The sequence below is a fragment of the Pezoporus occidentalis genome, unplaced genomic scaffold, assembly GCF_034315485.1.
Source record: "Pezoporus occidentalis ecotype Australia unplaced genomic scaffold, CSIRO_AGI_Poc_V1 ctg1, whole genome shotgun sequence".
Lineage (NCBI taxonomy): Eukaryota > Metazoa > Chordata > Aves > Psittaciformes > Psittacidae > Pezoporus > Pezoporus occidentalis.
In genome coordinates this window covers 4,537,251-4,557,805 of record NW_026912778.1, presented here as the reverse complement: position 1 = coordinate 4,557,805, position 20,555 = coordinate 4,537,251, and the positions used below count along the sequence as shown (strand labels likewise).

General features: G+C 38.6%; 2 protein-coding genes across 2 annotated transcripts in view; one reads left to right on the top strand and one right to left on the bottom strand.

Moving 5' to 3' along the window:
• Positions 1 to 691, bottom strand: part of LOC134161556 (uncharacterized) — a 49,839-nt gene extending 49,148 nt beyond the window's left edge. The window contains exon 1 of the mRNA XM_062614637.1: positions 686 to 691. The gene's annotated coding sequence lies outside the window, so the exon portion shown is untranslated. The remainder of the gene's footprint in view (positions 1 to 685) is intronic.
• Positions 1 to 20,555, top strand: part of DDX60 (DExD/H-box helicase 60) — a 305,952-nt gene that overhangs the window by 96,569 nt on the left and 188,828 nt on the right. The window lies entirely within an intron of this gene.

The following is a 20,555-nucleotide window of genomic DNA, read 5'->3' as shown; positions in this document are numbered from 1 at the left end:
GGGAAAAGATGATGTTGACACCCATGTACTTCACTGTGGTCCTTTCTGAGGACCCTGCTGTAGCAACAAATGCCCATTACTGGGCATTACTGTCTAGCAATTGTCTCTGTGCCTTGTGCAGATCACTCACCACTAGGATCTTCTAAATTGGAGGAGATGGATGAAGATTTAAGAGCTCTGAAACCCTTTTAAAGGAGATGAGACCTGTTCCAGTTAAAGTAAGTTGCTCAGTGCCTTTTCCAGTGGAGCACAGCCACCATCTGCAGCGTATGGGTTAGCTACCAAGCAGTAGCAGCTGGCAGTGTTGATAGCTCATGCTTCCTAAGACAGGATGGTTCAGGTGCTGCACTGTGATCTTAGCACAGACCTCGCCTATTGTTCAAAAACTTCAGCTGCTACCGATTGTCCCAGGAGTGCAGTGCCAACCCAGCCCAAGCCCAGTCCCCCATCAGTGTTGTTTCATGAGTGCAGAAAGAGCATGGCACATACTGAAATTAAATTTCTTTCATGAAGGACTATCCTCATCTTCCTTATCTACTGATTCTGTAGCTAGTGTCAGGGTCTATGCTGCTAACAGACTCACTATAAGGGCTCCTTACAGGGCCTAATACACAGTAACTGGCTCAGAAATAATTTTGAAATAATTTGTGAGGATTGATATTGCCACTGAGCATTATGTCCTTTTGTTAATTTTTCTGTCTAGAAACATCATGAAACAGCTGGGTAGGAATTAGAATAGTGGCAGAGTAATTGAGGGAATCTGTGTATTTTCCTTTAAAGTTCACAGTTACTTAGTGATACCCAGTTTCTTCTACAGTGAGAGTTCTTACAGTTTTGGGGAAAATAGGCCTAGAAAAATTATGATTTGATCTTCAGTATGAGACTCTCAGTTATGCAGGTACTAACACCTTGGTCATTTAAGAACAATTTTTAATGAGCTACAGTTCAGGAGAATTTGATAAGTTGTCAGACATTAGGAAAACACAGTACTTTAATATGCCTAAACATTTTTCATGAAATGGAGCTTTCCTGGTAAAAGAATTTCCCTTTAGGTTTTACCAAGTACCGTGCTCAGGGGACTATCATGTTTAACGTATCCTAACATATCTATCCTATAGTTTTACTTCCTTTTTTTCTTTTTTTTTTTTTAATAAAATCCATTTTCAACTCATGCCAGCCTACTTCTGATGAATATGAATTAGCTTCAATTTGTTTAGCTGCAGGAAGGATACAACTTAGCTGGCTTTGGAGCAGAACTCTTGGGAAAAGTAAACACCTGAGTAGCATGTACTTGCACAGTAGTAACTTCCAAACCAGTGCAGCTCTGCAGCTGTGTAGAAACACATGCTGTATTGTGTGCGGTTCCGCAGACTGCTAAGAAAGCATGGTTTGGACTTGCAGTTAATGCTGTTAATCCCCATTAAGAGTGCTGTGAAAATCTGCCTAAATTTTTAAAGTGGTGTATACTGTATGTGAAGTTACGCTGCTTTTGTTATCATTTGCACTTTGTGATGATCTGGGCAGTGCTTTAGAAGAAAATTATTGAAAATGATCCATCAGCCTGTTTTGCAGATAACTGCTCACATTTTGCTAGTTAATATGCAGTAGTTGCTTTGACGCTTTTCTGGCAATGCTTGTGCATTCAGAAAGGATAAATAGAAGCTGCTGAATCCTTAAAGGATGAAGTAGAACTTGTGACAAGTATTGTCTCAGTCCTCCCACAGCTATATAATTGTGAACACTGTGTACTGGAAAGGAGGATAAAGCTACTTCACTGTTCTGTTAACATCCCACTTCTATTTAGTATAGGAAAAGAGAAAAGTGTAGGCAACTGCACCAAATGTTTTATTATTTATATTGAAGGGAAATGACACTAGATGCTTGTAATTAAACTCCCATGACTGAATCCTTGGCTACAACTACAGGCTGCAATTTGAGTATTTCCAGTACTGAAAAGAAGGGAAGGGAAAGAAAGGAAGAAAATTGCTCTAGGGGGCTGGCAGATAATTTATTGTTTCTTTCCAGATTTTGGGTATTTCCAACTATTATTTCTTTAGTTGTATAGGTATAGTTTGAAGGGAAGGAAATGAAAAATCCAGAAGAACAAATAGTATTTTCCTTGGGTGACGTACAGCTTCCATGAGATTTTTGGGGAAAAATTCCAGAATCAGATCATCAACCAGCACACAAGTGGAGCCAAACGCACTGTGCTCTCAGGAGTCCTCTCTTTGCTGTGTTTTTCTCATGCTTCTGCACTGTCTGGCTAGGCTGGGGAGGAATAGCCCAGGGGCCAAAATACTGTTTTATACTCATTAGCATTTCAAATGCTGCGCATACATGAAGAAATAACAACACATTCCAGCATCCACTGCATATATGCTCCTTTTCCATATAGAGATATGTCACTTGAAATCTTGCCTGATAAGCTAAGCTATAGTTCTAGGTATTAATGTCCTAAAATTTTGAGGTGGTAACAGTTCAACATATGGATGCAATTGAAAACTTAAAATCCTGTGCTCTTTTTTGCCCTGTTCTTATTTATGGTTCTCAAGCAAATAATTAGAAGTACCATGTTATCATGACAACAGAACTTCGATGTGAAGTAGATTTGATGATGTACTAGTGAAGTTTGTTTTCAAGATTTTGGAACTAAAATATATGAAATTTAGTTCCCAAATCTGATTTTCATGACTAATCAGGTATCCTGATTTTTAAAGTAGCTCCACTTCTGGTGTCTGCCTTCAAATCTTGGCAGTGGCATCTATGCAGGAATGGAGACAAACCACTCCTCTTTTTGAAACTTGTCTACCAGCAATTAATGACTTGTTTAAAAAACAAAGCAAAATAGAACCAACCAAAAAACACTGCAAATGACTGCAGATTTGAGTCTGTAACTAGCAGATTTTCAATAAACAGAAGCAAATAAAAAATAGTAATTTTTGAAAGGAAAAGCTTTTGTTTTCTGTAACAAATATGAAGTATGAGCTGAACTTTTGTAAGATAGAAATATGTTACAAGTGTGATGAGATGCCATAGAGCTGAGAATCTAAAAATAAATAATCTTAAGTCGCTAAAATGTTAAATGGAGCTGATTTGGATATAGTAGGTAGAATTCTATTAGCCCCTCTTCTGAGCAGTAATGAAATGGTGACATTCTTCTTGATGCCTCTAGCCAATCAAGAGTTTGAAGAAAGAGAAGTCAATGAATAGATAACCAAGTGGGTACAGGGAGTTACTTTCTTTATTCACAAGCTGCATGTAAAACTATATTGAGTAATGAGGTATAAATCCCATCATGCAAACAGATACAGTGGCTGCCATTGTAGTGTTTTTATTTGGAGGTTTTCAGTTTGAGGAATTTTCTGGAGTGGAAGAACTACAAAATAATGGGAACTTTCAGTTTTGCAAGAGAACATAATTGAGAGAATTGAGATCTTCTGCACAAGCTTTTTACGTCAACAGCTACTCTTTTTATCTGGGCCTAAACAAAAGACAAAGCTCAGAGCCAGTTCAGAAATATGGAGAAGAGAACCTGCCTTTGAAGAGGTGATGCTGGGAGGCCCTGACTTGCTCTTGGCAAGGGGAACATGAGTTAAGGGTGCATTTTTTTTCCCTTGCAACTTCCAAAGAAAAAGCAGGAGAGTTGTTTTATTTTGTTTGTTTATTTTAAATAAAATTAGTATTTTAAGTGCTGTGATTGAGACTAGACAGCAAAGTAGTCATGTTATAACTTTATAAAACCCAGATCTATGCAAACATTGAAGAAGGGGGTGCCACATAGGAAGAAGTGAGTGAAAGTAAGTAGATCTAAGTAGATCAATGTGTTTTGCTCCAGTACATTACTGAGGGCAACATTGTTTTGAAAGAAAGCTTGTGCCAGAAACTGTCTGCACTGGAATTATAAATAGTTTTTAAATTTGTTTTGTCACTTGCTTACTTCTAACTTGATTAATACTGTAATTCCTCATTTCTCACTCTGGTTTTGGAGTGACAGGTGAGTTTAAGTCCATTTCTATTTGCCACAACACTTTTGAAATAAGCAGAAATTAATGTCTTTGAATAATTACTGATGCAATTTCAAACTGTACTAAGATTGTTATAAAATACTTGGACAGGGAGGGAGGGAGAATGTAGCCAGCCAGGTAAATTTGGCTAAATTCTATAGTAAAGATATGATGGTTTCTGCTGGCTCATGACTTAGACTCTCTACCATTGAGTGAAATGTGACTGTCTAGCTCAAACCAGAATTTGTTGTTTCACTTTCAAACAAGACCTCTTGTTTCTGTCTCTCTCTGCTCTTAGAGGGAGCTCATGTTTACAGTTTGCAAGATCACGTTAATTTCCATGACAACTACTTTGGAAGTCAAAAGTACGGGATTAGTAATTCTTACATGGTCAAGCAAAAGAAGAACAGAGAAAAAAACCTGTTTATGAAAGATGAGTGACTTTATAGATTTTCATAAACAACGGCTTGTTTTTGACCATGACAGTAAAAGCATGTCAGACCAATTGTGTATCTATGACAGTTTTCTGACTCTGAGAATGGCCAATAGTATGTACTTGGAAAATAGTGTAAAAGAAGGCCAAGAATATAGCAGGTTTTATCTTGGCAAATTCTTTGTGGATTTTTTCCATATATTTTTATGCCTTTTTTTTTTTTCTTTTATTTAAATTCAATCATTATGGCTTACTCAAAGAAAAAGAAAGAAAGAAAAAATACATGTGAGTTTAGGTAGTTTGTGCATCCAGTTCTCTGTAGAAAATGTGCAATATTTCTTTAGATGTATTGGGAGGTTTTGGTGAAGTTAAGTCTGGCAGGAGTCAGAGAAAGATAAATGTGGGGCTGAGGAGCAGAGGAAGCTTTGGGAGACTGGCATGAAGGGCTGTGAAGAGACTTGTAGGAGTTCTAAGAGTCTGTGGGAAGAACACGAGGGAATCAGTGAAGCTCAGAAGTGATGTGGGAACAGGCCAGTTGGTCATGGCGGTCTGTTGGAGATTGCTGGTGAAGGGAAATTCTTGGTAAGGAAGGTGAGCTGGGAGTGCGCAGAGGATCTTCAATGACTGTGGAAAGATTTCCTTCTCTTGCTTGGAGGCCAGCCTGTCTCTCTCCCAGTATTCTGTGATAAAAGACCACTATACCTGCACTTGCAGTGACCTTCTCCATTGCCATGATAATCTCCACTGCCATAGGAGGATGTTAGCACATCCTTCCAGTGCTCCTAGCGTCTCTTGGGTGGCTGCTCAGGAAAGCATAAGTCCAGGATTGGGCTGGGGCTGGGGTTCCAAAACAGTAGCTATCTCTGGATACAACTTCCTAACTCTTGTTCAGAGACTGCAGGAAGAGGGAGGCTGGTTTGGCTGTACAGATATGCATAGTACTCTAACAGCTGTTCCCTGTTTCCTTGGTATAGGTGAGCAGCTAGTTAGACCGCTGTGTTTGACTTGCTTTGGCTCAGGGTGGCATAAATTTTCTCTGGAAAAAATAGATATCTATTGCTTGATCTGATCTGTGTTAGAGAGCAGTAGTGGCAGAGTAGCTATGACTACCTTTACCTGTCTTCATTTACTGCAGCCCCCACCCCCTAAAAAGAAGAATTGTAAACTGCTGCAGACTTTGGCTGTGAACGTATTGTCCAGAATAATGCATTAATAAAAATAGATTAAAATACGTTGCTATATGCTGAGACAAGGGGGGGGGGGGGCACAAAATTACAAAATGGAATATATAAACCTTTAGAATCAGTTCTAAGTAATGTTAAGTTTCATGGCTTTGTAACAATAGCAATGGAAAATTACTGAGGTGCATGATACATAGAAAAAAAAAATAGAGTGCAGCTAGAGAACATACTGAGAATACTTGTACAAAATAAATTGTTATAGTTGACCTGCTTGTCAGCTTGAAAACTTTGTTGGCAAGTTTGTTCCTGGAGTTTTCTCCGAATCAATGCGTAGGTTTTTTTATATAGTTTTCTGTTGCTGGGTATAGTGCATAATATTAGTTTAATAAGAAACTCAATAGGCACTGATAGATTTTAAATAAAGTATATGATGTCCTCAAGATCTAAATTTATGAGTAAGAAGTAAGAATGTTGGGTTTTATTAGCCGAATTGGTTTACTGTTAAGGTCTTTGTTTGCTGTGTTATTTAGATGAGAACAGAAGTAGGACTGAAGATAAAACCACCCTATCTGCCATGTTGCATGGCAGGCACAGTCATGTGATGCTCATAAAAGGTAGCAAGAGCTGTTCTTTGCAATACAGATTATGTGTCACCAATACCCATGCAGTTCCTGTGCTGTTGCACTGCACTGGAAAGCTGTGAAAGCCTGGTATTGCTAAGAAAAAGCACGTATTCATTAGGAGAAAATAACAAACCTTTTGGCATAATCTTTGCTTATGTTGTAGTGGTAGCCAGTGGATCTGCTTGTGTAAATGTAGTGATTTACTGGTACTGCAGTAGTAACATGTAAGGACCCTAGCAGGGCCATGCAAAACCAAGGTTCACCTGTATTGCAAAACACGTGGAAAATACTGAATGTGTGTGAAAATCAGTGCTCTTTGTCTTAGTTACCCTGTATGTACTGAAGTGACCAGTTTAAGGCATCATTAAGTCCTGCTTGCCTAATTATTTGACATTAACTAACTTGCACATTTCACTGGTTACTTAATGATATATACAATGATGACATTCACATTTTCTAGACATGACGTGTTTTGTACTTCTGCAATATCAGTTTATTATAAATGCTTACAGCTTCTGAATTGCTGCAGTTCTACTCAGTTATTGTCTGTAAAAGCTACATAGGTATATAAGAAAGTCCATAACTAGAAAAGTGTTATGTGGCTTAGGTTTATGAATGTTGTGCACCACTTTTGCTTTCTTGTTGTTAGATACTTGCACTGCATTTGGGTTGATTCTAGTCCATTAAGCCTTGTAAACCAATATGCTGCTGCTGTGTACACTCATGTATAAATTCCTCACGTGCTGAGGGGGAAGGTGGTCTTAATGGTGTAAACTAAACTGTTTCTGTAGAAGTGGAAGATTCAGCTTTGCAGAAGTCCTCTACAGGCTAGGTGTACCCAGCTGACAATGCTGCACATGAAAAGAAAACTAACCTAAGGGAAGAGGGCAAGTAAACATTTTGTTTCTTGGTTAGGAAAATTGTTTCTTAATGCTTACTAACAATAGTAATGACAAATGCAATGGAGCGAGGGGAATGAAGAGGGGAAAGGAAACAACAAATTCTACAAGGAAGCATGCATATAGTTTATACTGTTGAAGAGCAGTATGCTTTTTGTGTGTGTGTGTGTGTGTGTGTGTGTGTGTGCAAACAAAATCCATCAGAAAGGTAGTTCCCAAATACTTTTTCTCTTTGGGAAGTCTAGAAAGTAGTATTTCAAGTATCTGTGGAGTCGTGTGTGAAAGAGTGTACTTGAAATGCATTGTTTACCCTGAGATAACTAAAAATATTGTGCAACTATAACTTTTTAGTGTTTTGACATTACAGGCACTTTTTATGATGTGACTGTGTGCCAGAAATGAGAGTTTAGAGCATTAAATGTCTGACCTAAAGCCCACTGATGTTAGAGGTAAACTCCCTGCTCTTCTGGCCTTGTCCTCAGCAACCACAGAAGACCTTGTGAGCAAGTCCTTGTATCTGTTGAACTGATTCAGACCTATTATATACTTCTCAGAATTTTCTTTAATTTTCACTTAATTCTGTTCCCTGATACTGACCTTCATTTGCTCTGTTTGTCCAAAGCCTAATTTAGTGTGTTTAAGCAATAACAGTGGAGGCCCTGGGCAATTTCTGGGGATTAATGACTGATTGAGGGGGTTAATGGCCTGAGGCGATGACACAGGGCCATTAACTTCATCTAAAGAAAATTTCTCAGGAAATGTTTTAAACTGAACTTGTTGCTTGGCACTCTGCAGCTGTGCCTGAATTGAGGGAGGGTCACTCAGTGGCAAAAGCAATTACCTATAAAGTTTGAATTGGATTATTAAAATGTACTATTACAATTTTGGTTTATAGCAGCTCTAAAAGGCCTGAACTAAAATGGGGATAAGGCAGGAAAATTGGAAGCTTTGTTCTGCAGTGTGCTGTGCAAAAAACAAGGTAGTGGACAGTTCCTCTCAAGAAGCTTTATTAGCTTAAAAAACAGCCAAACCCAAAAAACTATTACACAGCTTTTTAAAGGAAGTGATTCCAGTTTCTCTTCCGGTTTTGAATATTGCACTATTCTGAAGTATTCCAAAATACATCTTTAAATCAGAATTGCCTTCTGAAAGTATTTGATACCCATGACCTTTTAAAATTACATTTCCAAGTTCTTAACTATTAGCAGAGATACTCAAATGCATGGGAATTAGAGATGTTATTTATAAGTTGTCCTAATCAAGGTAAGCATGTATCATGAGCACTAAATTTACTCCCATACAACTGCTTGAAGTAAGGTGTGTCCTTACTCCCAGGTTGTGAGTCAGATTGTTTGAATGACCTGCCAAAGCTGAAACAAGAATACTCTTCTTTGGAACTTTACAAAACTTGGTGGGATGAGCCCCTGAGCAACATGCTCTAACTTCAGAAGTAGCCCTGTTTTTTGCTGGGGCTTGGACTAGGTGATCCAAAGATATCCTCCAATCTGCATTTTACCCTTATTCTTTGCTTCTCCGTGTGTGGCAAAAGCAGGAGTTGCAGTTCAATCCTTCTGGTCTAACAGGACCTTGAACAAAATAAACACTATATTAATAGCATAATAATCTCCTTTAAATTTGTGACTTCCAGTGGGATATGGGCTTCTGAAGTCTTTAACAGATTTTGAAATTCTTTCCTTAGGTGTTTTGCGTCTTATTTAAGCTAAAGACATGTCAGCAAAACTCCGATTAGTGGTTATGCTTATGTTTTTTGCTGGTTTTCACCATGCTTTTGCTGGTATTCCTGTTTTTCATAGTTGGTAGGGGAAAAAAAGTTAAATGTCTTTTGTCAAGGTAAGTGCCTTTGAAAAGTACATTTGAAAGTGTACATTTCTGTGCACAAGCAGCAAGTCTGTAGTGTAGCATACTTCCTCACAAGCTAATTCCAGGTGTGCTGCCACAAGCCAACCTCTTCTTGTAGAGCATGTACTCTTTGCACTCCAGCCCTGCAGAGCTGCTTTTCTATACTTATGCTTCCTATTATCATGTAATATATTTAACATGCTACGTTTTTGGTCTGCGATGCCCGTTACTTCTGACCTTCACTCTACCTTTTCAGCCTTCATTCTACTTCTCTTTCTGGCTTAATATGATGCAGGACATAATAAAACATTAAGAACAGACATGTCATATGAACGAGCCATGAATGTCTGTACCAGCTGAGGAATTTTATGCCTAGGTTTTTAACTAGTGTTGCATCCGCAAAGCTTGGGTGATACCGATCACTAACTTGTTTGCAGCTTCTCCAAATAAAAGTCACAGCTGATAGCTTTTGCTAGGTGTTGAAGAATCATTAAAGTGCCAGTTATTGTAAATTTTTTCCCCCTTGTTAACATAAACTTAAGGAAATTGAGTAATGTATTACACCAATATTCTGAGTTTTCTGCTCTTTGAATTTGCACCATTTCTGAAATCAGATTTGAAATGCAGCATCAGCATTTTGAATGACGCTCTTCTTTACCTCTTTGAAAAAGAAAAGACAATTAAATGAAAATAAAGCTTGTGGAAGGCTTTTACCCCAACAGCACAGACTTCGTTCACAAAATTGTGGATACTTTTTCCTGTATTATTTTGAGAGTCTTAAAACTCCTTAATGAGCTATGTGAGCAGCAGATAACATAGAGCTGCACCACATACCATCTGAGTATTTTTTGGAGATGAATCACTGTAATGTATTTAAAAAGTGGATACAAAAATCTCTGAGAAGTGATTCAAAACTACTGGATTAATCTTTATTTTTGACCCAAAGAAGGCTTTGAAGTGCCTGTTTGGGTAGGGAAGCTCTCAATAGTTTCTTAGTGTAAGAGTTCTTCAATCTTTACCAGATCAGAATACTTCCAAATGATTATGCTGTTGAGGATGAGTGGCATTCAGTGATCATTATCTCTTGTGTTCCTTTGTTGGTTTCAGCTGTAGTAGTGTCTGTCACATTAAGCTGCAAGATATGTCCATATGGGATATACTGAAAAGCAGACAAATTATATAAGTGTGGATTAGAACATTGTTCTGTGTTTGTTTCTGTCCTGGGTTCAGCAGTAGCAGTCATTTTTCTCCTTCTTGGTAGCTGGTGCAGTGCAGTGTTTTGACTTTTGGTCTGGTAACAGAGCTGATAACAAGGATGTTTTGGTTTGGCCAAGGACTTTGTGAGCCTCATGCTCTGCCAGGGAGGAGGGGAAGCCAGGAGGAAGCAGAGACAGGACACCTGACCCAAACTGACCAAAGAGGTATTCCATACCACAGCACGTCATGCCCAGGATGTAACTGGGAGTTAGCCAGAAGGACTGGGAGACTGCGGGGTTGGAGGAGGTATGGGTCGGTGCTTGGTTGGGCTGGGGGGGGCGAGTTATCGGTCGTCTGGTGCTGAGGTGTTGTATTCTCTTCCCTTGTTATTTCCTTTATCATTATTATTGGTGGTAGCAGTAGTGATTTGTGTTATACCTTAGTTACTAAATTGTTCTTATCTCAACCCGTGGGAGTTGCATTCTTTTCAATTCTCCTCTCCATCCCTCCGGGAGTAGGGGGAGGGCAGGAAGGGGGGGAAGTGAGTGAACAAGTTGTCTGGTTTGGTTTAAACCACGACAGTTTCCCTCCAATCATATATTTTGGTGTCAGTGTGGAACACAAAGAAACTATATAATATTTAGCTAAATTTGACCATAATCAACTCATGGAGATTTGAGAGCCCCACTGCCTTTTTGTCTGATACTCCTGATGATTCTGCTTTACACGCTTACATTTTCTTCTAAATCTTCTGTAGTCTTTTGTTAACACCTTGGTAACTGCAGGTTTAATTCTGCAGGTCCTTCTATGAGCATACCAGGTGTGGAAGCCCTGGCCCTGCTGGGGTAGAATGGTATCTGTGTTTTGCAGAGATGATGCTTGGTTTCATTGTGCAAATGTTGAATGAAGATATATTTGTTTCTCTTGAGAGATACCATTTTGTAATTTCACTGCCTCTCTGACTACTCTCGTGAGGAACTAAGCCTATGTTGTTGTTGCATCTGCATAACAGCACACAACTTAAAAGAGTTTTGACTATCGACTGAAGAGGAAGTTTCTTTTTCTACTTTCGTTTCTTCCAGGTGATGGCAGTAAAGGACCTTTGCTCTTTCAGCATATGCTGTGGACTGCAGAAAGCTTTCAGACTCCTAGCCCAACTCCAAGGGAAAGAACTCCCGTCTTCCATTCCTGTTTCTTCCTTGCAGTTCATTACGACATCCATCATGAGATGGAAAAACAGCATGGCTTGTATTGGAGACTGTTTGGTTTGTTTTTTTCTCATTCTTAATAATTAATAAACACTATCTGTTTTTCACTTGCCTTTCTCTGTGTGGGCCTCTCATACTGTATATGCTAGTATAACCTTTCAATATATTCCCCATAATGCAAGTTGTAGTGTTTGCTTTTGGTCTTAAGATATTTAAAACTGCCCCTGGATGTTTAGCACAGATTGTGTGTTAAGGGACAGAAAGTGTCCCAATAAAGCTGTTTATCTGGGATTTGTCACTCAGGCAGATGGTAATATTGCAAAGTTATGTCAAAAACGTTTTCAAAATGAAAAGCCTTACAGTAAGCCTGGAGCATACCTGCTGGAACTGGAACAAATCAGCCATTCACAACTAATGTTTTATTGATGGTCTAAAGGAAAGGAGGAAAAAAAAGCCCAGACCAGAAAACACTTACAAATGGTTTTAGCATGTCCTTGAAACTTCCTTTCTTAAGCTTATATTTAATGAGTATAGGGCAGGATAGAAAAGTGACTAGCTTCCTACTTCTCAAATAAGACATGGTGATGCCTGTTAATAGAGGATGTGTTTCACCTTTGGTTTTGATTACACTGAATAGGGCTCTCGTGCCATCAGTGGAGTGGGGAATGAGCGAGATGTTTTCCTCATGGCAAAAGCAGGGTCGGGAGCATCTGCTGAAATCTTTACTGCTGTAGATTAACTCTAGGGATGGTACCTGGGCCTCCAGATGGTTTTGTCCATCTCAAGCTGTGTGTAGCTTAAGGCTGGCAGTGCTGTAATGAAATCAGCCTCCTGTTTTAATTCAGATGGAAAATAAACTTTTGAAGCAAGTCTCCTGGATGTGTCCTCTTACTGAGCTTCAGTTTGCACTGCAAAGCAGTTTCTCAGAGTGTGAGCTCAACTGATTTCAGGCAAAGCTTAGCTGGAAAATATGTTGCAGGAATGCATCTAGTGCGCTCTGGTCACAACAGAGTTGGACTACAGTTAGCACAAAGGGAAAATCTTCTGAGATATTTTCAGTGTAGATGTTAGGTCCTCAGCACCAACTGTTTTGCCTGATAGATCTCCTTTTACTGGGCTGCTCTACTTGCTAATGCAGACTCATCTTGTGGCTCCCTCTGGCAATGAGAATATTCACACGACACATGGTGTCAGTGGCTTGTGTCCCTCAGTTCAGAAGGAAATTTAACTCCACTTTGTCACTACTAACCAATTTGAACAGGCTAGAGATTTGGTAGAGAACTGTGTAGATCCTCATTTACAAATCTCAACATACAAACCGTGATCATTTTTCATTCAGCATGTAAAAATATAGGAAGACAAGTCAAATATTTTCCTTTGAAATAGTTTGCTTTGAAGTCAGTAGAATTCAAGATCTTCAGCTGCAGGAAGTTAGTTCTTTTGAATTCATGGAGCTTGTAAACAGGCTACCATAGAAGTCCAAGCTAGACTTTTTTTTTTTATAGTGCCAGTTGACCTGATATTTTTCTTTGACTGGAGGGATGATTGACCAGTCGAAAGAAACTGAAAACATCTAATCTGTATAGATTTCAATAAAGCATCTGATATGGTGCTATATGGGAAAGCAGTATGTAGATTAAGATGGAGGCTGAGATAAAATGTGGGAGTTCTGTATGTAACAGATTAAGCAGAAAATCAGTTATACTGACAGAGGAACTACTAAAATAAAAGGAGGTTTCAAGTGGTGTTTCTCTGAGCATGGGTTTGGGACTCATGATGTTTAATAATTTCATAAGTGATTGAGGCACTAAAAGCCCACTTCTTAAATATACTGCTCAATGTACATTTGCAGTGTGTTGACAGACCCTCAAGAAAATGTGGAGACTAAGAACAGAAGCTGCACAGCACTAAGAACAAAAGGAGCCTAAGCGTGATGTAATTTAACAATAAATCTAATAGTACAAAGCATGGGGCAAACACTTAAGAATTAGTAAAGTAAGGATTACTAGTAAGACTATCAGTTCTGTTTGTTCGTGTTCAGGGGATATGGTGTTTAACTGGAATGGATAGAAAGAAGGGTTAATGCTATTACAGGGCAATAAAGAGTTTGTCTCAATAGGACAATTAAAAAAAGCTTCTTAGCTTTTAGACTGAGAAGTAAGATGACAATCACTGAGTATTTTAGAATGATAAACATGGGAGTGAAGATCATTTTTGGGTAATGAATAGTGTTGGCGCAGGAACAAATAAGGACAAATAGTGCCTAAATATATTTAAGCAAAATACAGCTAATTGGAGCAGCAATAATAACAGTAGTAGTAGGTTTTCTGGTACACTAATGACTAAGATTCTGCACTCCAAGGTCTTTCTAATCTTACGGTTTTATTAACTTGTTCTACAATAGAAGAGTATGCTATGAAGGAGAACGGGATACAGTTTTTTCAAAATTAGAGATACAGTCCAATTTGTGCACAAAGATGTTCCTGAAATATTTGGGAGAGTAAGCAAAACATTTAAATAATCCCTTTCCCCTCTTTTATTATTTATTACTGGATAATTAAGTTATATACAGAAATACAACTACTCTGCAGAAGATGACCTTTTGTTAGCAAATCCAAGTTTCAGGTATTTTAAAACTCCTGTGTAGTTAGAACTGCCAGCTATTGTTGCATTCAAAATCTTGTTCATGGGCAAACCTGAAACACACCTCATGTAAAGCCAAGAATTTATTGCGAACATAACTGAAATCTCAGTAGTCTAATCCAAGAATCATTACTGGTCCAAATGTAATTATTACAAAAAAGGAGAAAGAATACATCTGTGCAGAAAAAAATTAATAAATGAAAACAGAGTTACAATTGTTATGCACACACTCTTTATGATGGAAAGGGTCAGAAACTGTTCTGCTTTCTCTTCTGCTACAGTTCTGTGACATTAAGTCAGTGGTTTCATTCTGGTGGTGGTGGGGGTGTTACAGCAGTTTGTCAGTGTATGCACTCCTTTGCTGGGAATAACATTATGTTCATGTTGCTGGTTTCTTCTCCCTCACTTTGGGATCTGTCTGGGGATGTTTTTGTGTTTGCTAACACTCTGTTATGCCTTTGTGGTTTTTTTCATTGGTCATCATTCTTTATTTGTTTGTAGTGCCATTTAACATCCAAATTTTTTGCCTTTCACATGTGTTGGACACGACTTCTTTCTTTGTTCTTTGTTAGACATAAGACCTTTCATCTAGTTCCAGGTCCACTTTTCTTTTAGTGACCACTGGTGAGTTGTTTATAGCTGTGGGTTTTCCAGTACCAGGTCTGTGCCCCATCTTTTATTTTCTCATGCCCGTACTCCTCTCTGCTCCGTTCTATTTCTTCACTTCTCAAGCCTCTGCTATTGCACTAAGCCTGTATTGCAAAGGGATTGTAATGTCCCTTCCAACTCAAACTGTTCTGTGATTCTACGGTTCTATTTCTCTGTATCTATTTCTCTGTTATCCATAAACATCTAATTCTACATGGAATAGCTTCTTGTTATTGCTATCTGTATGAAAACTATGATTGTACTATAGAAGATAAACACAGGTAAACCAAATCAGCTCTAGAACCTGGTCAATTAGGAAAATTTGCTGTTAGAGCTAACCAAAGTAAAAGGAGTTTGCACGCAGGTCAAGACACACAGGGTCGAACAGACCAAGCTGGACAGTTCTGAAGCTATGCAAATTCAGTACACAGCACGCAGCCCATTATTACAGGGCAATGCAGTTACACCATCTTTACCCTGAACATATGATTTCACGCTACAACAAAGTCTTTACACAAGCTGTCATTAGCTCAGAAACTGGGGTGGGGAGATGCAGGCATGATGACCAAAATTAAATTAATGATTTATTTTTGCTATGAGGAAGCAATCTGCTTATTTTCCATCACTTCTGCCACTTGAATAATATAATCTCCAAACACTGTGGACACCTTTCTGGGGCCTGATTTGTTTCAGTCTGTCCTTGCTATCCTAACGAGGTTGTTTCAACCTGTCAGACTCTGTAGCATATTTATACAACATTTTTTTTTGCATGTATTCTGAGTTTGACTCTCGTTCCATGGAAAGCTGAGAGCAACTGCCAAAAGTAATTTTATTTGTCACCTTTAACAACCATCAGAAAAATGGAGCTGTGTCTATATATGATGAGCTAGAAGCAGTGCCAAGCTACAGATGTGACCAGCTTCACGAAGAAATTTCTCTGACTATCTGAATGTCCAGGATTTAAAGGCCTCTCTCTCTGGTTGCACTGTGCAGCCATCCTCCAAAATCACCTATTTAGGGGGGAGAAAACCACTTAAGCCTAGATTCACGACAGCATAAGGAAGTAACAAAAAATTAAGATCTACGAACTGTTTTGCAGAGGCAGATTGAGTGAGGACTCTTTCAGAGGTTTTGCCTCAATGCACTTCAACATAAGGCCTGTTTTTTCTATTTTGTTATAGAATTCCAAAACTTGTACAGTTAACTACACAAATACAGCATCTTCAACTTTCCATTCTTCTTTATTGAGGAACAGCTTTGCTAAATTGCTTCTACATCCTTTGTGATTGTCCTTTACCATTATATTGTTTTGCTTCTTGATCCATTTCTTGGGTTTGGGTTTTTTTTGTCCTCTATCAACCTTTAGAAAGAATAAACTCATCCTTTGTGAAGCTTTCTCAAAGCAGTGGTAGGGGGACATACGCTTAGTGAGCCACAGCATCTGTGAAAGAGCCATTTTCTCTTAGCAAAGTACAGAATGATAGTGCCTCCCTTTCTGTTTATCAAACAGTTTAAAAAGTGAAACTCCCTATTTCCACCAGCACGGCGAGTAATGGGCAGCATGTGGTGTCGGAGGAGTTCAGTTCAGTGTGTGACATCACCAATTTTCTTCAGAGCAGAACAGTTTCTTCTGAAGAAGAGACTAACATCACTGAGCAACAAGGTCATTGATGAGAAAATCTGGTGCGAGTCGGTGCTTCCAGGACAGCTGAACTCTTGCACAGGACAATTTGTACTCCTAAGTCCTTGTAACCAAGTAAAGTGAGGCTTGAGACTAGAAAGAGGCCAGCCTGGGAAATAAGAAACGAGAGAAATGCAGCTTGTACTGTGAGAAGATGTGTCCAGCTGAAGTGGCAATCACAGAGAAGGATTTATACTCCAGTGGAAGTCACTCTTTTGTCAAGAGAGTCTCTGGATAGGAGAGGTATGTGAGCTAGATATCTGAGGTGGTGATGGAGAGCAAGAGTACACTTAGGGTTCTTGAGAGCAGGTCTAAGTATAACTGCAAACAGTGTGAATTGCTCGGGGGCTAAAATGCTTAGGCCTGCTGTAAACCTGGTCAGTGTTGTGTTATTTTTAGACAGTATGAGAAACACCTGTTATCAAAACTGAGTGATTATTCACACTGGTTGTTTCATATTATCTTAGGATAATAGCTGTTCGTGGCTTATGAGTATTTCAGTTTCCTGAGTGACATCTTTTATTCAGATGTAGATGTTGGCTGAATCAATGACCTCTGGGATGTGCACAAGCACGTTAGATTCTTAATCTTATTTTGGGATTGATTAATAATACCTATCTGTGTGCATCAGTGTCTGCCTGTCACCCTGTATTTACTCACAAACTGTTTAGCTGCCTCTTCTTAGCTCTGTTTGCAGCTGATGCTATGCAGGAATGATGAAGTTTGCTGTTCAAGGGATGCCAAGCTAATCTGCAAACACCCCAAAACGCTAAACATGCATAACTGCCAGCGGTGTTGAAGGATAGGGGAGTGGCTGGAGGCAGGCAGATTAACACGGGAGCATGAGGGGATGTGGCTGTGAGGAGTATGAGCTTGGGAGAAGGGGTCCTGGAAATCACACTTCCCAAAGGGTGCTCAGTTATAAGACGTGGTAAGTATCTGTCAAGCATGATACAGCTGTGCTGCTGGGAAGAATGTGAGATGCTGACAGCTCTTGCTCAAATCAGTGAGAGTGTTAGGTGCCAAGAACCACCCAGGCCAAAAATACAGGATATAAGTGCATTTAATGATGAAAATTTTCTTTCATGGGTTCCAGGACAGCACATTTTCTAAAACTATGGAACAAATGTATATCGTCTTTACGATTTGCTTTCTCCCAGGTCAGATGAAGGGGGAGGGAGAATATCTAGTCACCAACAGGTGGAGCGTGAAGTGAGGGATGAGTCACTTCTGTTTCATCTGCTACTAGAAGAATTTATTCTTGGCAGGAAAATAAGAAGTCTGCATCTTAAATTGATTCAAAATGTAAACTGGAGCTACTTTTTACTTCTTGACTGTTTGTTGCCTCCATGATGAGACCTGCTGACACATCATCAAAAGATGTCAGACAGGGCAAAAATCAGCAGGAAGATAACTTGAAACTGCAAAATAAAATAATGTAAAAGACTGTTCCATACCAAGGAAGAGTAATTGAATGTGTGAATAGTAGGCAAACACCCCCATTTAAAAAATGCTGACATCAGGTATTTCTCCTTAAAAAAGGGATTATGGAATAAATCATCTGTCTTCAATTTCTGGCAGTGGAAATGTAAGAGATCTTTGGGAGGAGGCTGGTGCTGTAAAAAAATAAAGCCAAATTGGGATGAAATACTAATGAAATTACACAGCAGACAGGGAATAGGGTATAAAATGAATTGTCACTGTTCTCTTGAAGTTTGTTCCTTGTAAGGATTTGGGTATTTAACAAGGAGAAACAGTAACGAAGGAGGAGCATACATTATCCTTTTCTTTCCAAACAGGCTGTTGACAGGTAAAACTTGATCTAAGAGATTCGCCAACACAAAGATCTGAAAAATAAGAAAATGATGTTGTATTATTTCACTGCCTACTATTTTCTCATTTATAGCTATGTAAAACATATAGCTATGTAATTTATCATAGAAAACATTGTATATAGTATGAGGAGTCTTAATAGTGGCACTATGTGCAATATTATAATAAGGTTCTAAGACAAATTTTTGACCTAAAAAAGTAGTAAGACTGCAGCACATAGTTTTACATGAAACATATATGTACTAGAAAATTATTACTGTTATTCTGGATGGCAGTGGTACTTTTTCATTAGGATTTTCCTCCATGCTGTACAAATTTGTATGATATTTTTAGCACTTACTTGAACTAAAATATTCTTGCAAGGAAAAAAGCTTCATAAACAAAAATAATGCAATCAATATTTACTTGAAAATATGTTCACAAATTATTTTTTGTTATATTTGCCTTTGTGAACCTACGTGGTCCTTATTAAAAGAAACAATGAAGCTCAGTATTTGGAAAGAATCGCCAAGAAGTAGGATTTATGTTTATATGTATTTCCATTGTACTGCTTGCTATTGCTACAGATAGGATTAGTTGAACAATCTGTATGAAAATCCAACTCTGTAGAACCACCATTAAGGTCTCCCTTGTGGAGATCAAGTATTGCTCTCAGGAGCACAGAAACCCAGGGGAAAGGAAGGCTAATAAAACTGGGGGGAAGAAAGGGTACAAGCAGTGGTCACATATTACACGTCCATCTGAGATGCCATTGCCTGTAAGAAAATAGCTAGTAAACAGTATACTATTTTATGATTCTTCCCACCTCTTCATCCTTTTAGTACTTGGAGTTCTTAGCAAAATATTTCTGTAAATGTTTCCGTATTTTTAACTGTCTGGGGAGAGTTTGAATGAATATTTTAAGCCAAACTAGCTCAGATGAACTACATAAATCACATCATATATTTTAGTTCCTGTGAGAGATGAATGTGATCCTTCCACCTTTGAATATTTTGCCTGTGTGCATACCTGTTGTGCATATGCAGTCACATTTGAATATTGAAAAATTGTGCACTATGTCATGTTTTCAGTTCACTTCAAATGGGTCTATGTGTCAGGGGAAGGGAGAAACCATCAGAGTGCCGGAACAGTCGTACAAGTTAATTGCATTATTTACTCTCATGCTTTACTGCTTCCTACCATCTTTGTTTTTAATCTCACAAAGTTGAATTGCTTCTGTGGTGAGGACAAGTATAGCTTGGGTCTGAACTCCTTGTAGCAGCTGTTCTCCCCTCCAGGCTAAAGGATTTCAATGCTCTTTTGTTTAATAATCAGTAAATTAGTGGAAGCTTCAGTCAGCAACATAAACCTGTGGAGCTCAGATGAACAGAGGATAGGCTATGGCATGTGATTAAATGTTTTTTGAGGTGGTGGAGAAATGGAAAAGTGGCTGTGATTAATGAGCAGTGGGTAAAGCTGTGTATGTACAAATGTACCCTGGAGAAGCAGGAGCTGGAAGCTGGGTTCTGGCCAGAGGCACCATGCTAGAGCACAGTTCCCAGGAGCTCTCAGAGTAGCTTCAGGTTAGGTGTGTCCCAGGCAACCTGTTTGACAAACCATGTGGCTCAGGTAGGGTCAGTGTTACGATTTTTGAGAAGCTACGAATATTTAAAGGAGGAAAATACTTTTTTCTCCTTTTATCTGTGTTTTTAGAGAGTTCACCAAGATGAGGTAAAGGCAATGATTAAATGAGTTTGTTTTGTTGTTTTTCAGTTGCTTGAATTCCTTGGAAAGACACACTGATTATCTTATCCTCTATGGCCTTTCTGATAGCTGTCATAGACTTAATAGTTAGTGACTGCTAAACTACCAAAAAAATGAATGTTTTTTTCTTTACCTAATATTGACTCTTGGTCTTAATCTGCAAGGTATAGGAAAGCATTAAACTAGACACAGTAGGCAAATTAATCTGTAGTTAAACATACATCTCATTGCTGGGGCAGTACATGCTATAGGTTCAACAAATAGCTGTAAAAAGTTTTCTTGAAGAGTTGTGACTGGATTTTTTCAAAATAACTAGACTGGAGCCACAGATTTCTAGTGATTTTGGCTAAAAATGTCTAGATGGGTGTAAAAGTTATTATATGAAGAAATGATAACTTAGGTTTTTTGCCCATAATTCTTCTTGAGAAATGGCCTTCTGTTGCTCTGTAATATTTTTTATGCCTGGAGTCCTTAAAGGAAGCAATCTGAAGAGACTGCATGGAATAGGAATACCAGCTGTGAAAGAAAATAAGTGCTGGAACTAGCTTCCTTCTACAAACCCACACATTTTTTGAATAAACAGAAGAAAAATTGGAGCCTTT